The sequence below is a fragment of the Lithobates pipiens genome, unplaced genomic scaffold (assembly GCF_037356315.1).
Source record: "Lithobates pipiens isolate NorthernLeopardFrog02 unplaced genomic scaffold, aLitPip1_a1.2 Scaffold_13, whole genome shotgun sequence".
In the NCBI taxonomy this organism is placed as follows: domain Eukaryota; kingdom Metazoa; phylum Chordata; class Amphibia; order Anura; family Ranidae; genus Lithobates; species Lithobates pipiens.
The window spans coordinates 461,171,351-461,185,739 of record NW_027507718.1 but is presented as its reverse complement, the minus strand read 5'-3'; positions in this window follow the sequence as shown (position 1 = coordinate 461,185,739).

The following is a 14,389-nucleotide window of genomic DNA, read 5'->3' as shown; positions in this document are numbered from 1 at the left end:
CCAAGCATAGACTTCTTGCAGTCGTTGCAAGCACGCATTCAAGCATATACTTCTTGCAGTCGTTGCAAGCACGCATCCAAACATAAATTTCTTGCAATTGTCACAAGCAGATGTCCAGGCACACACTTATTGCAATCATTGCTAGCAGGTAGTTCTGGCTAGCTCAGTAGATTGCTTTAGGAAAAAGGCCTGGATACTTTCCTAAATGTACATAATATAACGGGGTACTTATATTCATAGGTAAAGTTGATCCAGGGAAAAATCTGATTACCTCTCGAGGGATCAGGAAGGAATTTTTTCCCCTGCTGTAGCAAATTGGAGCATGCTCTGCTGGGGTTTTTGCCTTCCTCTGGATCAGCTGTGGGTGTAGAATTTGGGTATGCTGGGTTGTGCCATATTTTGTTTATTTAATTTGTGGTTGGACTGGATGGACTTCTGTCTTTTCGACCTGCCTAACCACGCATCCTACCATAACTCCTTGCAATTGTTGCAAGCACGCATCCTGGCATAACTTCTTGCAATCCTTGCAAGCGCGCATCCTGGCATAACTCCTTGCAGTCTTTGCAGGCACGCATCCTGGCATAACATCTTGCAATCGTTGCAAGCACACATCCAAACACACATTCAAGCACAACTCTTGCAGTCTTCGCAAGCACATGCAGTAATACGAACTTCTCACAGTCACTACGAACACATCTCCAGTGACAAAATCCCATGCAATCGTTGCAAGCACACGTTTAAGCACAACTTTGCAATCATGGCAAGGCATAGCAACTTAGCATAACTTCTTGCAATCGTTCTTTTTGCAAGCACATTCTCAGTGGCACACAAACTGGCTACACATCATTTTCAGCAGCACTTAATTGGCCACTTGTCTCCATTGGCTTTTCATACAAGCCACTTACTGTTTCCTGTCTGTCATCTCTCCCTTAGGTCAGTTGAGTTCAGCTTCCGTCCTGCACCAGGCATCATGTTGCGACACACAACTGGCTTCTTCTTGTAACACTATCAGGCTATATGCGTCCAGCATTTCTTATCCTTACAGGACCCGGAGAGCCATCTGTCTTTACGGGCCATACAGTAAGATCCCCTCTACGAGGCATCCAGAGGCATCAGCCCATAGCCAACTGCAAACGCTCGCCCGTCACAACTGCCATCTTTAGGGACATATGAAATCCTCACACATTCCCCAGTCTAGTCAACCAAGCGGCATCTACCTGGCCCTTTACAGTTTCTACGGCCTAGCCATTTTATCATTAGTAGCACTGGCAGCCAGGTACTATACAGACACCACCTGACTGTTAAAGACCATTACATCCTTCAGCTTATGGTCTCCAACTCCTAGACTTCACACATACACTGGGGTGTACCAATAAGCAGCTCCAATCTCTCTTGAGAATGCTCAATTCTGCAATACGGGTCATTCCCCAGGGTCAATCTTTATGTCACGCTTCCTGATCCTCCTCTCACAGACACAGGACCCCTCACAGATCCTTAATTTAGATGCCGCGGCAATAGCAGACCTATCAATGTTGGAAGGTTCCGTTCTGCATGGATTGGTATAGCGATGTTTGTTTATACCATCTACGATGCCCCTGTCACCCCTGGTAGTGACAGATGCCGCAGCCTCCACAGGCTTCGCTGCAATTTTTGGCCACCATTGGTTTACAGGACCATGGACTCAGGGATACTCCTAAACCCTGCATTTACCTGGACTTCCTCCCTCTTCAAGCTATACCCGGTCATGACAGCCTCTCAAGTCTGGGGTCATATCAGGACAGGACAGGCCATGGCTTTCACCACCGACAACTGGGCCGAGGTTGATCTTGTTGATGAAGCCAGATCTGGATCGCTCTCAGTTATGTACTTCCTGCGCAGGCTGCTGCAGTTATCTTGGCAGCACCAGTTTAATGTCCATTGTATGTTCATTCCAGGCTGCCATCTTCTGGGACAGGTCTACTATCTTTACTAGTTCACCATTTGGCTTTCTCCCCAGCCTGCTCATACAAACAGCCATTTACTTAGCCTACTGCGGGTTCTGATGGCCTAGCAAGTTCACCTTCAGCAATCCCGCATGCCAAGTCCTGCGTAGTCGCCACTTGGCTCACTACCAACACCATTTCATCCTCCACCTTGCAGTGTCTAAAACCCAGCAATCTGGCTCCAGGATAGACATCCATTTCTATAGAACAAACAATGCCTGGTGTCCAGTAACCATACTCGACCACCTACTGTCACTCCTACTGGAACGCTCAAACTCTAGTCCCCTGTTGCCTTTTCTGTGCTAACCCTCGAGTGCCTGCCAGTTTTTCAAACACATGGGGTTCTTCTACACAGCCTACACCTTGACCCCAGTCTGTCAGACTTCCACTTACCAGACCAGTGAGTCCCCTTGGGCAGAGGGTGGTCTCCCGTACGTGTCCGACTTACAACCCCTGGTAGAGTAGACAGGCGGCTGAGAGTGCAGAGTGGTATGAGAGCCTATGATGAGGGCCCAGGAGCTGGAAGCAGGAGAAACCCTGAAGCAGCAGGTGAGTAGGCTGGAACACAGGCAATTGGGGTGCGGAGCAGGGGCTGAGCAGGCGGGTCTGGGTACAGGCAGGATTCGGCAACAGGCGGGCAGCAACGGTACAATAGGAACAGGCAGGAGCAAGGTCAGAACAGGCTGAGGTCAGGTGCAGGCGGAGATCAGGGGTGTCCAAGGGCAATCCGGGTCGTCAGGAGATCGGAGATACAGGAATGCAGATACAGGCAAAGGAGCAGGGACCGGGGGAGCTGATGATCAGGCAGCACTTGAGTGGAGTATACGGCAGACCTAAATAGGCCGATTGGCACCAAACACCGTGCACGTGCGCGCATCAATGCGCCCCCGAGTGCCAGCACGCACACCAGTGCCACCAGGAGTGCACACAACTGCGCGCACCGGCGCGCACCAGCGCTAACAGGAGCACGCACACCGGCGCACACCAGTGCCCGCAGGGGCGTGCACCACAACGCGCACAGGAACACGGGCGCCAGCACGCACCGTCGCACATCGACGCACGGCCAGCACCGCAACCAACCAGGTAACTTCTCTGACAGTGCCCCCTCCTTAAGGGCAGACTCCGGCTGCCCAATTGGGCCAATCTGGAAGCATGGCGGTTCTTGAAAGCCCGTAAAAGTTCCTGAGCATGCAAGTTGCTCTCGGGCTCCCAGGAGTTGTCCTCAGGGCCATACCCTTTCCATTTAATGAGGTATTGAATTATGCTACCCTTCTTTCTGCAATCAAGAATTGCTTTGACTTCGAACTCCTCTTCGTTGTCAATTATGACAGGTTCACGTGGGCCGGTAGTGTGGCCAGCAAAGGGGTTTGGGGTAACTGGTTTCAGTAAGGTCACGTGAAAGACCGGGTGCACTTTAAGAGAGTCAGGTAGATCAAGTTCATAGGTGACGTCATTTATTTTTCTCTTCACTGTGATGGGACCCATGAATTTAGGGCCTAATTTCCTAGAGGGACAGGCCATTTTCAGGTTAACTGTGGACAACCACACTTGGTTGCCGGGCTCCAGGATAAGTTCTCCACGTCTCTTCTTATCATACATCTTTTTATAGTACTCCTGAGACTTGGCCATAGTCTCCCTTAGGAGTTTGTTGTTGGTGGAGAAAAAATACATAGTTTCGGAAACTGCAGGAACAGTACATTCTGGTATCGAACTAGGTAGGAAAGCTGGGTGGAAGCCGTAATTGGCAAAGAATGGTGTTTGATTGATGGCGGAATGCAAGGAGTTGTTATATGAGAACTCCGCCATGGGTAATAAGGAGACCCAGTCGTCCAGAGAGAAGGAGGAAAAACAGCGGTTGTATTGCTCCAAGGACTGATTCGTTCTTTCAGTTTGTCCATTTGTCTGGGGGTGCTAGGCTGATGAAAATGCCAACTCGATTTCAAGGGATCCGCAGAGCGCCTTCCAAAACCTTGAGGTGAATTGGACACCTCGATCGGACACGATTCTCGCTGGGACCCCATGCAACCTTACGATTTCCTTAACAAAGATCTTGGCCTTCTCCATGGCCGGGGGGTGCCCCTCATTGGGAGGAAATGAGCCATCTTGGACAACCTGTCCACCACAATGAAGATTTTAGAGAACCCCTCGGATGGAGGAAGTTCCAAAATGAAATCCATTGAGATCATTTTCCATGGTCTCTCAAGAACAGGTAAGGGTTTCAATAGACCCCAAGCTCATGTCCAGCTGTTCTTACTTCGGGCACGTGTTACATGAGTCCACATAATTCTTGCAATCATTGAGTAGTTGGGGCCACCAAAAGGTGCGCTGGACCAGCTCGGCAGTCTTCAGGGTACCAAAGTGTCCGGCCATTTTATGGTCGTGGCAGAGCTCCAATACATTCACCTTTAAGGCCTCAGGAACCACAATCTTGCCTTTATGCCAGAATAAACCTTCTCTTAAGCTGGCTTCAGGGACCGGGGGCATTCCCACAGAAGCCTGTCTGATCCGTGAGATAAGGTCCCCTTGGAGGAGCAGGAAGTTCCCAGAAGGAAGGATTGTATCGGGAGGCAGCATCTTTTCAGAATCAGAAAACATGCGAGACAGCGCATCCAGCTTAACATTCTTAGAACCAGGTCTGTAGGTGATATGAAATTGGAATCGGGAATAAAAAAGGGCACATCTGGCTTGCCGTGGTCTTAGTCTTTTGGCTGTTCTCAAATATTCCAAATTCTTATGGTCGGTGTAGACCAAGATGGGATGTGCAGCACCCTCCATTAGGTAACGCCACTCCTCCAGGGCCGTCTTAATGGCCAGAAGTTCTCGATCTCCTACATCATAGTTCCTCTCAGACATCGAGAGTTTACGGGAAAAGAACACTACCGGGTAGAGGAGGGCCTTGGCACCCTGCCGCTGAGAGAGCACTGCCCCAACAGCGATTTCTGAAGCATCAACCTCAAGGACGAAGGGCAGAGCTGGATCTGGATGTTTCAGAATAGTAGCTGAAGTAAACAACTCCTTAAGTTTTTCAAAGGCCGTCTGAGCCTTGGGGGTCCAAGAGAATCGGGTACCCTGCCTGGTCAGTTTGGTAATGGGGCAATAATTGCAAAAAAGCCTCTGATGAACTTCCGGTAAAAGTTAGAGAAGCCAATGAAGCACTGTACACCCTTCTTATCCACAGGCGCAGGCCCGTCCAGGATGGCAGACACCTTTTGGGGGTCCATTTTGATGCCCTCGACCGATATGACCAAGCCCAAGAATTGGATAGAATAGAGTTCAAACTCACATTTTTCGAGTTTTGCATAAAGCCCATGTTGCCTGAGTCGGGTTAGAACATTCCGGACGTGTCTACGGTGATCATCTAATGACGAGGAGAAGATTAGGATATCGTCCAGGTACACGATTATGTATCAGTCCAGGTAGTCACGAAAAATGTCGTTGACAAAATGCTGAAAAGTTGCAGGGGCGTTACACAACCCGAAGGGCATGACAAGGTACTTGAAATGCCCAAATTGAGTACGGAAAGCCGTCTTCCACTCATCTCCTTCTCGGATACAAATTAAATTGTAAGCTCCGAGAAGATCTAATTTCGTGAAGATGACTGCGGTTCCAAGCCTTTGAAATAGTTCAGGTACTAGGGGTAAGAGATAACGGTTTTTAATAGTTATCTTGTTCAACTCCCGATAGTCGATGCATGGATGCAGAGAATGGTCTTTCTTTTCGACAAAGAAAATACCAGCACCGGCTGGGAAGGTTGAGGGGCAGATAAACCCCTTTTTCAGGTTTTCATCGATATAGTCTTTCAGAGTATCTAGCTCCTGCTCCGTTAGTGGGAAAATTCTTCCAAAAGGAACTTTGGTGCCTGGTAACAGTTCTATAGGGCAGTCATAAGGCCTGTGAGGGGAAAGTGTCTCTGCTCCTTTCTTGCTGAATACGTTTAGAAAGTCTCTATAAGGTTCGGGGATGGACTGATGTAGTTCTGGATCAACATTCAAGCAGAGAAGTTGGGAGGGTTCATCAGACAGTCGGCCTAAGCAGTGTTGCTGGCAATATTCCGAAAGGAATTTGACTTCTTCTGTGGCCCAGTTTATGCTGGGATTGTGGGCCTGCAGCCAAGGCATTCCCAGGATGATGGGAAAAAGAGGGGAAGAGATGGCATCCAAACGTAGGTGCTTCTGGTGACAGGTGCCCATAGTAGCCAACAAAGGGACGGTCTCTTGTGTGACTGGACCAGAACTAAGGGCGGAGCCATCCACAAGGTGTACAGCAAGCCTCTGGGCCTTGGGTTGAAGCGGGATATGATGGTTGGCAGCGAAGGTCTGATCGATGATCAGCTGCATGCTCCGGAATCAATGATCGCTGACACTGGAATATTCCCTCCTGGAAGCTGTAATGTGATGAGAAGAGCAAGGTGAGAACTAGGTTTATGCAGAACAGATGCACACATGGAAGAAGTGGTTACACACTTACGTGTCTTGTTGGGGCAGGCCCTTACATAGTGCCCAGGTTCCCCACAGTAGAGGCACAGGTTATGGGTACGTCTGCGCTTTTTTTCTTCAGGGGTCAGCAAGGGCCAGAGAAAACCAAGCTGCATTGGTTCGGGGGCTTCGTGAGCTGGAGCAGTAGAGGTGGGTGGAAACTGACTGGCAGAACTTGGAACCTTGGGGAGCATCCAAGTGGGGCGGAAATGGCTGGAAGGTCTCTCCGACCGACGCTCCCTTAAGCGACGATCAATCTGGATGGAGAGATTGATAAGCTCATCCAAGGTTTGTGGTATCCCCACTCGTGACAACTCATCCTTGAGTGGGTCAGATAGTCCCATCCGAAATATCCAGGGACCCAGACTTCTGCTCCAATAGATGGTGGGCCCAGGTCTGTGGCTCCCCGGACAATAGGGATATCACAAAGCCCACCTTAGTTGCTTCAAGAGAGAATGTGCGAGGTTGCAGTGCAAAATAAAGCTTGCAGGAATTGCGGAATGCATGGTACTTGTTGCGATCTCCGGTATATCTCTCGGGCGTAGGTACTCGTGGCTCTGGAGGAAGCATCACTACGGAGGGTGCGGCTGAAAGGCCGGCTGAAGATGTTCCCTGTGGATTAGATGAAGAGGAGGATAAGGCTTGAACTTGCTCCTCCAATCTTGAGTAACCTTCCTGGAGGTTCTTTACGGCTTGAGTCAGACCAGCCAGATGTCTGCATAGTTCGTCCATGGGGGAGGCCCCCTGCCCGGACTCGGTCATGGCTGCCTGATACTGTCAGACTTCCACTTACCAGACCAGTGAGTCCGCTTGGACAGAGGGTGGTCTCCCGTACGCGTCTGACTTACAACCCCTGGTAGAGTAGACAGGCGGCTGAGAGTGCGGAGTGGAATGAGAGCCTATGATGAGGGCCCAGGAGCTGGAAGCAGGAGAAACCCCGAAGCAGCAGGTGAGTAGGCTGGAACACAGGCAATTGGGGTGCGGAGCAGGGGCTGAGCAGGCGGGTCTGGGTACAGGCAGGATTCGGCAACAGGTGGGCAGCAACGGTACTATAGGAACAGGCAGGAGCAAGGTCAGAACAGGCAGGCGGAGATCAGGGATGTCCAAGGGCAATCCGGGTCGTCAGGAGATCGGAGATACAGGAATGCAGATACAGGCAACGGAGCAGGGACAGGGGGAGCTGATGATCAGGTAGCACTTGAGTGGAATATGCGGCAGACCTAAATAGGCCGATTGGCACCAAACACCGCGCACGTGCACACGTCAACGTGCACCGGCGCGCACGTCAACGCGCACCGGCGCTAACAGGAGCGCGCACAGGCGCACACCGGCGCGCACCAGCGCCCGCAGGGGCGCGCACCACAGCGCGCACAGGAACACGCCCACAATCCCAGCATAAACTGGGCCACAGGAGAAGTCAAATTCCTTTCGGAATATTGCCAGCAACACTGCTTAGGCCGACTGTCTGATGAACCCTCCCAACTTCTCTGCTTGAATGTTGATCCAGAACTACATCAGTCCATCCCCGCCAGCACACACAGTCGCACATCAGCGCGTGGCCAGCACCGTGACCAACCAGGTAACTTCTCTGACACAGTCCGTACCGTGGTCACTCTTTAGTATTGGAGCAGTCTTGGCAGCATGTTGGCATGGGTCCCAGGTCATGTCATTAAGAGACTAAGCAGTTGGAACTCTGCCTACCTCACCCGGTACATCCCCAATCCTCGGGTGGAAATGGCACAAGCATTCACCAAACTTGCTCAATAAATTAAGCTAAGACTGATAAAACTACACCCCTACCTGAATGTTTTTGCCCCCTTATTTTGGTATACCGACATCAGACCAGGGCACACTTCAGGTCTATTTCATGTTGTAAGCCTTATGCTAAGTCTATTTGTTCATATCCGTATCGGCCATAGGGCTTCGACCATAAGTAGGAAGGCCAGTATGGTGGCCTGAATTTATGGGAGGAGCCCAGGGGGTATTTAACCAGTCCGCTCGCCTGTGGTCTTTGTCGGTTTCCTCTGCGCGGTACCCACCCGCCCATCCCCTTTTCAGGGCATTTCTCAAATTAATTTCTCTTCACAAATATTAATTTCTAATCTAGGGTATGCCCCCTCATTTTGGTATACTGACCATCAGACCAGGGCACACTTCAGGTCTATTTCATGTTGTAAGTCTTATGCTAAGTCTATTTGTTCATATCCATATCGGCCATAGGGCTTCGACCATAAATATACATATATAGGGTTTTCACTATTTAAACAAGGCAGATTGCCATTCTGTCAGTACAGAAGGCACGGATCATGCTGTGGGGATTCGTTTCTTCAGGAGGGACAGTGAAGCTGGTCAGAGTTAATGGGAAGATGGATGGAGCAAAACACAGGGAAATCTTAGAAGAAAACTTGTTAGCCCTTGTACACACGGTCGGACATTCCGACAACCAAATCCGTCTGATAAATTCCAACGGATTTAGTCCGGAAGTGGTCCGGAAGTGATGTTGCATACACGTGGCCAGACTAAGTTGTCGGAATTTCCGGTTGCCAAGAACGCGGTGATGTAAGCCGCGTACGATGGGACTAGAAAAGGGAAGTTCAGCACCATGTCCGGCACCCTTTGGGCTCCTTCTGCTGATCTCGTGTTTATCGCGTGTTATTAGAAGTTTGGTGAGAGACTATATCTTGGTATATAGTACGCTTTCATTTTCATTGCTTATTGTCTGCTCGTTTCTGGTTTTCAGTTCGTTCTTTCAGGCCTTGCTGTTTATCGGTGCTTTCTGTTGTCCGTTCTGACCAGCCGACCGTTTTCAAGCCATGTTTCGTGTACGTACTCGTCGTAGAGTTCGTTCTGTGCAGGGGCTTGGTGTTGGGCTTTTAGCCTTGACACAAGCCCAGTCCATGAACAGGGCGAGGAGGAGATCGTGGACCAAGAATTGTTTGCTCCAGCGTGACCAGTTCTCGCACATGCCTTTGCTTCGTGAGATCCGGGAGAATAATCCTGATGATTTCAGGAATTATCTCCAGATGACGGACCCTCGTTTTTCACCGTCTGTTGGCTTTTCTACAACAGTGCAAACCCAAGTTCAGAGCAAGATGAGGTGACAGTCTCTTCTTCAGATAATCTTATTATGTTGTGGGTCTGCTACACACACACCTTGTTTTTGTTGATAGTGTATGTAATGCATTACTGACAAAAATATTGCTCATTTTCAGCACCATGGCAGAAATATGTGAGGTCATGAAAATGGCGTTATTGGGGAAATTTAAACATCACTGTGGGTGTTATTTACTAAAGGCAAATCCACTATGCACTACAAATACACTGCAAAAGTGCACCTGAAACTGCACTTGGAGTGCAAAGTGGATTTGCCTTTTAGTAAATAACACCCATTGCCACAGAAAACAACTACTTTACTCCAAATACTGCTTTTGCACATTGAAAAAGAAAGCCACAAATTGTTGATAATTTAACTTTTTACTCAAAGCACATTCACATGTGCGTTTAGAAAAGGGTTTTACAACAAACCAACATATTTGGTGTATAGAAAACATTATTTTGGGTAACATTTTTGTAACTTGCCATTTTTGTGTAAACAGGCATGCATCAAAGCATAACATACAGAACACAGGAACTTACGAAGTTCAACTTTAAAAAGTGAAGAAAATATCAGACATGAGTATGTACAAACTCTGCTGATATTGCCTTCATCGGATGGGATGTCACCCCTGACAAAGCCAAATTTGAAGGATGCACACAAATTGAGAATCAAAAAGTGGCCATTTTCCTCCTGATCCCATGCCTAATATCAACATGTGCCATCTCCCATCATGGGGTATCAATGTACGTGTTTTGGGGGTGCAACCCCTTCATCTCAGCCACTTTAGATGCAAGGAAGGGGTTGCACCCACAAAACACGTACATTGATCCCCCATGATGGGAGATAGCACATGTTGACACACTGTGCGCATCTTCCAAATTTGGCTTTTCTGAAAATATAAAAGTGTTTTTGAAAATTTAAAAACGATGCTAGCTAGTTTGGGGTGTTTCAGACTCTCCCCAAAACATCAATGATGTTCTTCATTTTTTGTTGAACATCACTGATGTTTTTCTGTATATTCTCTAAATCACGATTGCACCCCATTATCTCCCCAATGAGGATCTGGGCACTTTCACTGGTAAAATGTGATTCTTCTTCCACAACATCCACATCACCTAAAAAAAAAACAAAAAAAACCACACCATGTATTATAAATATGCAGACATACATTGATTAGCTTACCTGAAGCTGTGATCTCCGACACTCATCTTTTGTGGTGCCAATTTCGACAATCTCTCTTTCCTCCTCCTCCTCTGCTTCTGGTGTTGGTATTTCCCCTTCTTTGGGAGGTGTCCTCAGACGTCCCGCGTCTTCTCTCCCCTATGATAACGTAAAAAAGGAATACTTAGCATACAGAGGGCGAAAATAGGAATATAAAAATTGCTTGGAAGTGTTGTACAATTGTGTTTTTTGGCAGAGTTCAAAGGTGAAAACATTATTTTTGACACTTTCTAAAGCAAGAATACTTACCTGTTGTGTGAACAAATGTAGTCAAGTGCAATTTGGCAAAACATTGTTTTTGGAGTGGGCTAACAAATTATGTTTATTACGAATGATTGAACCCATGAACGTGAAAGTGGCCAGTTTAAACTGTACAACATTAAATCAAAGCACATGGAGCAGTATGCAAGCAATAATAATAATATGAACACACGACAACTACTTACTTTTTTGAAGAACTCACTTGATCCTTCTGTACTGATCGTGCTCCATCAGTTTCAGGTCTGACCAGCGTTTTCTCAGTTGATCCTTGGATCATCGTACCCCAAAATTCTTCTGAAGACTCTTCACAACTTTAGTCATGATCTTGGCCTTTCTGATATTTGGGTTTGGGTAAGGTCCATACTTCCCATAATAGTCGTTCCTCTTCAATATGTCCACCATCTCCAACATCTCTCCAAAAGACATATTTGAGGCCTTAAATCTTCTCCCCCGGAATCGGGACGTTTCTGGCTCTGGGCTTTCCTCATCCTCCTCCTCGTTAGTGGAATTATCATGCCCCTGCTTTGTCTCTGCCATGTGCTCTCCCCACTGCGCCGAAAGAGAAGGGGCGGGGAATAGTCTAGAAAGAATTTCAGGAGCGGGAGGAGTTTCACGCATGCGCACTGTATATAAAACGCAACATGCGTGTGTCGTACGTACGATCTGTGAGCAGAGGGAGAAGCTGACGCCCCAATCGTGCAAACGAAGGTACAATTTTTTATTTTGTACCTCACTAGCCTATACTGCTTCTAGATTGAGTCCTGTTTGGGACAAGATTTAGTCGAATTTAGCCTGACATTAGGGTTTGTCTTCTGTTGTGTCTTGCAGAGAATATGGATGTTTTTAACGACCATAGTTTCCTCCCTCTGTTCATCGATAAGTACAAGGAGCTGCCCTGTCTGTGAAAAGCTATGCATCCACACTACAGTAACAAATTAAAGAGGCAGGCAGCGATGGAGAAACTGCTGGAGTTTGTGAAGCCGGTGGTCCCCAGGGCAGACACCACCTATTTAAAAATGAAAATTGGTGGCCTCAGGAGTACATATCTGAGGGAGCGCAGGAAGGTGCTGAAGTCCATGCAAACTGGAGCTGCAGCAGATGAAGTTTATGTCCCCAGGCTGTGGTATTATGAGAGGATGCATTTTCTGTCAGACCAGGCTGATGTCAGGGAATCCCTCTCTACCCTTCCTTCCACGCTTCCTTCTACGCTACATTCCACCCCTGCTGAGTCTTCCGACGCCCAACCTGGGCTTTCCACTCAGGAAGAACTGGAGGAGCCCAGCTTGAGCCAGGTATAGTATTGTTCTACATATTTTGGGAGTAAAAATGAATGATGTTAACTTGATTTTTGCTCACTAATTGCTGATTTTAGAAAGTGTTTCACATATCAATAGACAGTAGTGGCCAAAACCTTTGGGCCAAGAATTAAAAATGCTGGGCTCCGAATGATAGTCTTTTCTATTTGTTAACAATTTGCAACAATCTTGAGATGAAAATTGAGTGTGTGTTTGATGAACCAAAAAATAAAACTTTGTGCCTTTTTCATACACAGGAAGACCTCAGCCCGGAGGAGGGTGTGGAATGCAGCAGCCAGGAGGAGGCAGGGGTAAGCGGCAGCAAAGCGGTGGGCAGGCGTATGAGCTTGACTGAATCCCAAGTCCCTCCCCTCCGCCTTCCACACAAAAGGGCCAGAAAGGGGGAGGATTGTGGAGGAGTCGGCTCTGAAGCTCATTGGGGAGGCTTCAGCGGCCCTCAAAGCCACCCCCACATATCAAGAGGCCTTAGCCTGGAAGGAAACATGGAAGGAAGACCAGAGTTTGATAACCTGGGTTTAGTCTGGTCTGACAGAAGATGCAGCCTCTTGTAGGACCACAGCCTGGGAACATAGATGTCATCTGCTGCTGTTTCGTGTTTCTTGGACTTCAGGACCCCACTGCTCTCCCTCAGATATGTACTCCACTGCCCACCAATTTTTGCGTTTAAATAGTTGATGTGTACCCTGGGGGCCAAAGGCTTTGCTAATCTCACCAGTTTCTCCAGCGCTGCCTCCCTCTTTATTTGTTACTGACACCTAAATAAAGGTTTTTTTTGGTTGAAGAAATATTTGCCTATATGTTTTACTTAAAAAAAGACAGTTTATTTGTGAGTAGGCAGGTACATTTCAAAAATACAAAGTCAAATTAATAACAAGGGGCACCAACACCAAACAACCTTCTCTAGATTAAAAAAGAAAACAATAAAATAAAAAGATAATAATGGTGTTGTGGTAAGTTGACACACAAAAAACACCAAAAAAATTGTGAAGATGAGCAAACTGTCAAAAAAGGAGATGTTGACTAAAAAAACCAACCACCAAATAAAAAAAAAAAAAAAAAAAAATTATTGGGGAGATGTGACGAATTAAAATATTGTATTCATGAAATGAGGAAAAAGAATAAAGATATAAGTTTGGGAGAAGTGTGTGTGAATATGAGCAGCAAAACAACTTCATTCTTGCAGCATTATAAAGAAAAAGAGAATGCGCTGCATTAAAGAATTTTTAACATTGCAGCGTGACGAATGTGCTATATCGAATACGAGCGGTAGTTTTACCTGACCAAGCGCTTCCGTCTCAGAATTTATTCTGAGCATGCGTGGCACCTTGTTCGTCGGACTAGGCTACACACAATCGCAACTGATGCGCATCGGATGTTGTCGGAAAATTTTATAGCCAAGCTCTCAAACTTGGTCCGTTGGATATTCCGACGGAAACAGTCAGATGGAGCTCACACACTGTCAGATTATCCGACAACACGGTCCGAACTGACATTTTCCATCTGAATATCTGACTGTGTGTACAAGGGCTAAGAGTCTGCAAAAGATTTGAGACTGGGGAGGAGGTTCACCTTCCAGCAGGACAACGACCCTTAATATACAGCCAAAGCTACAATAGAATGGTTTAGATCAAAGCATATTCATGGGTTAGAATGTCCCAAAGTCCAGACCTAAATCCAATTGAGAATCTATGGAAATACTTGAAAATTGCTGTTCAGACGCTCTCCATCCAATCTGACAGAGCCTGTGCTATTTTGCAAAGAAGAATGGGCAAACATTTCACTCTCTAGATGTGCAAAGCTGGTAGAGACATCCCCAAAAAGACTTGCAGCTGTAATTTCTGCGAAAGGTGGTTCTACAAATGATTGACTCAGATTTGTAAAAAATTTGAAAGCCATTTATCATTTTCCTTCCTCTTCACAATTATGTGCCACTTTGTGTTGGTCTATCACATGAAGTCCCAATAAAATACATTTACATTTTTGATTGTAACATGACAAAATGTGGAAAATTTCAAGGGGCTTTATACTTGATGCTTT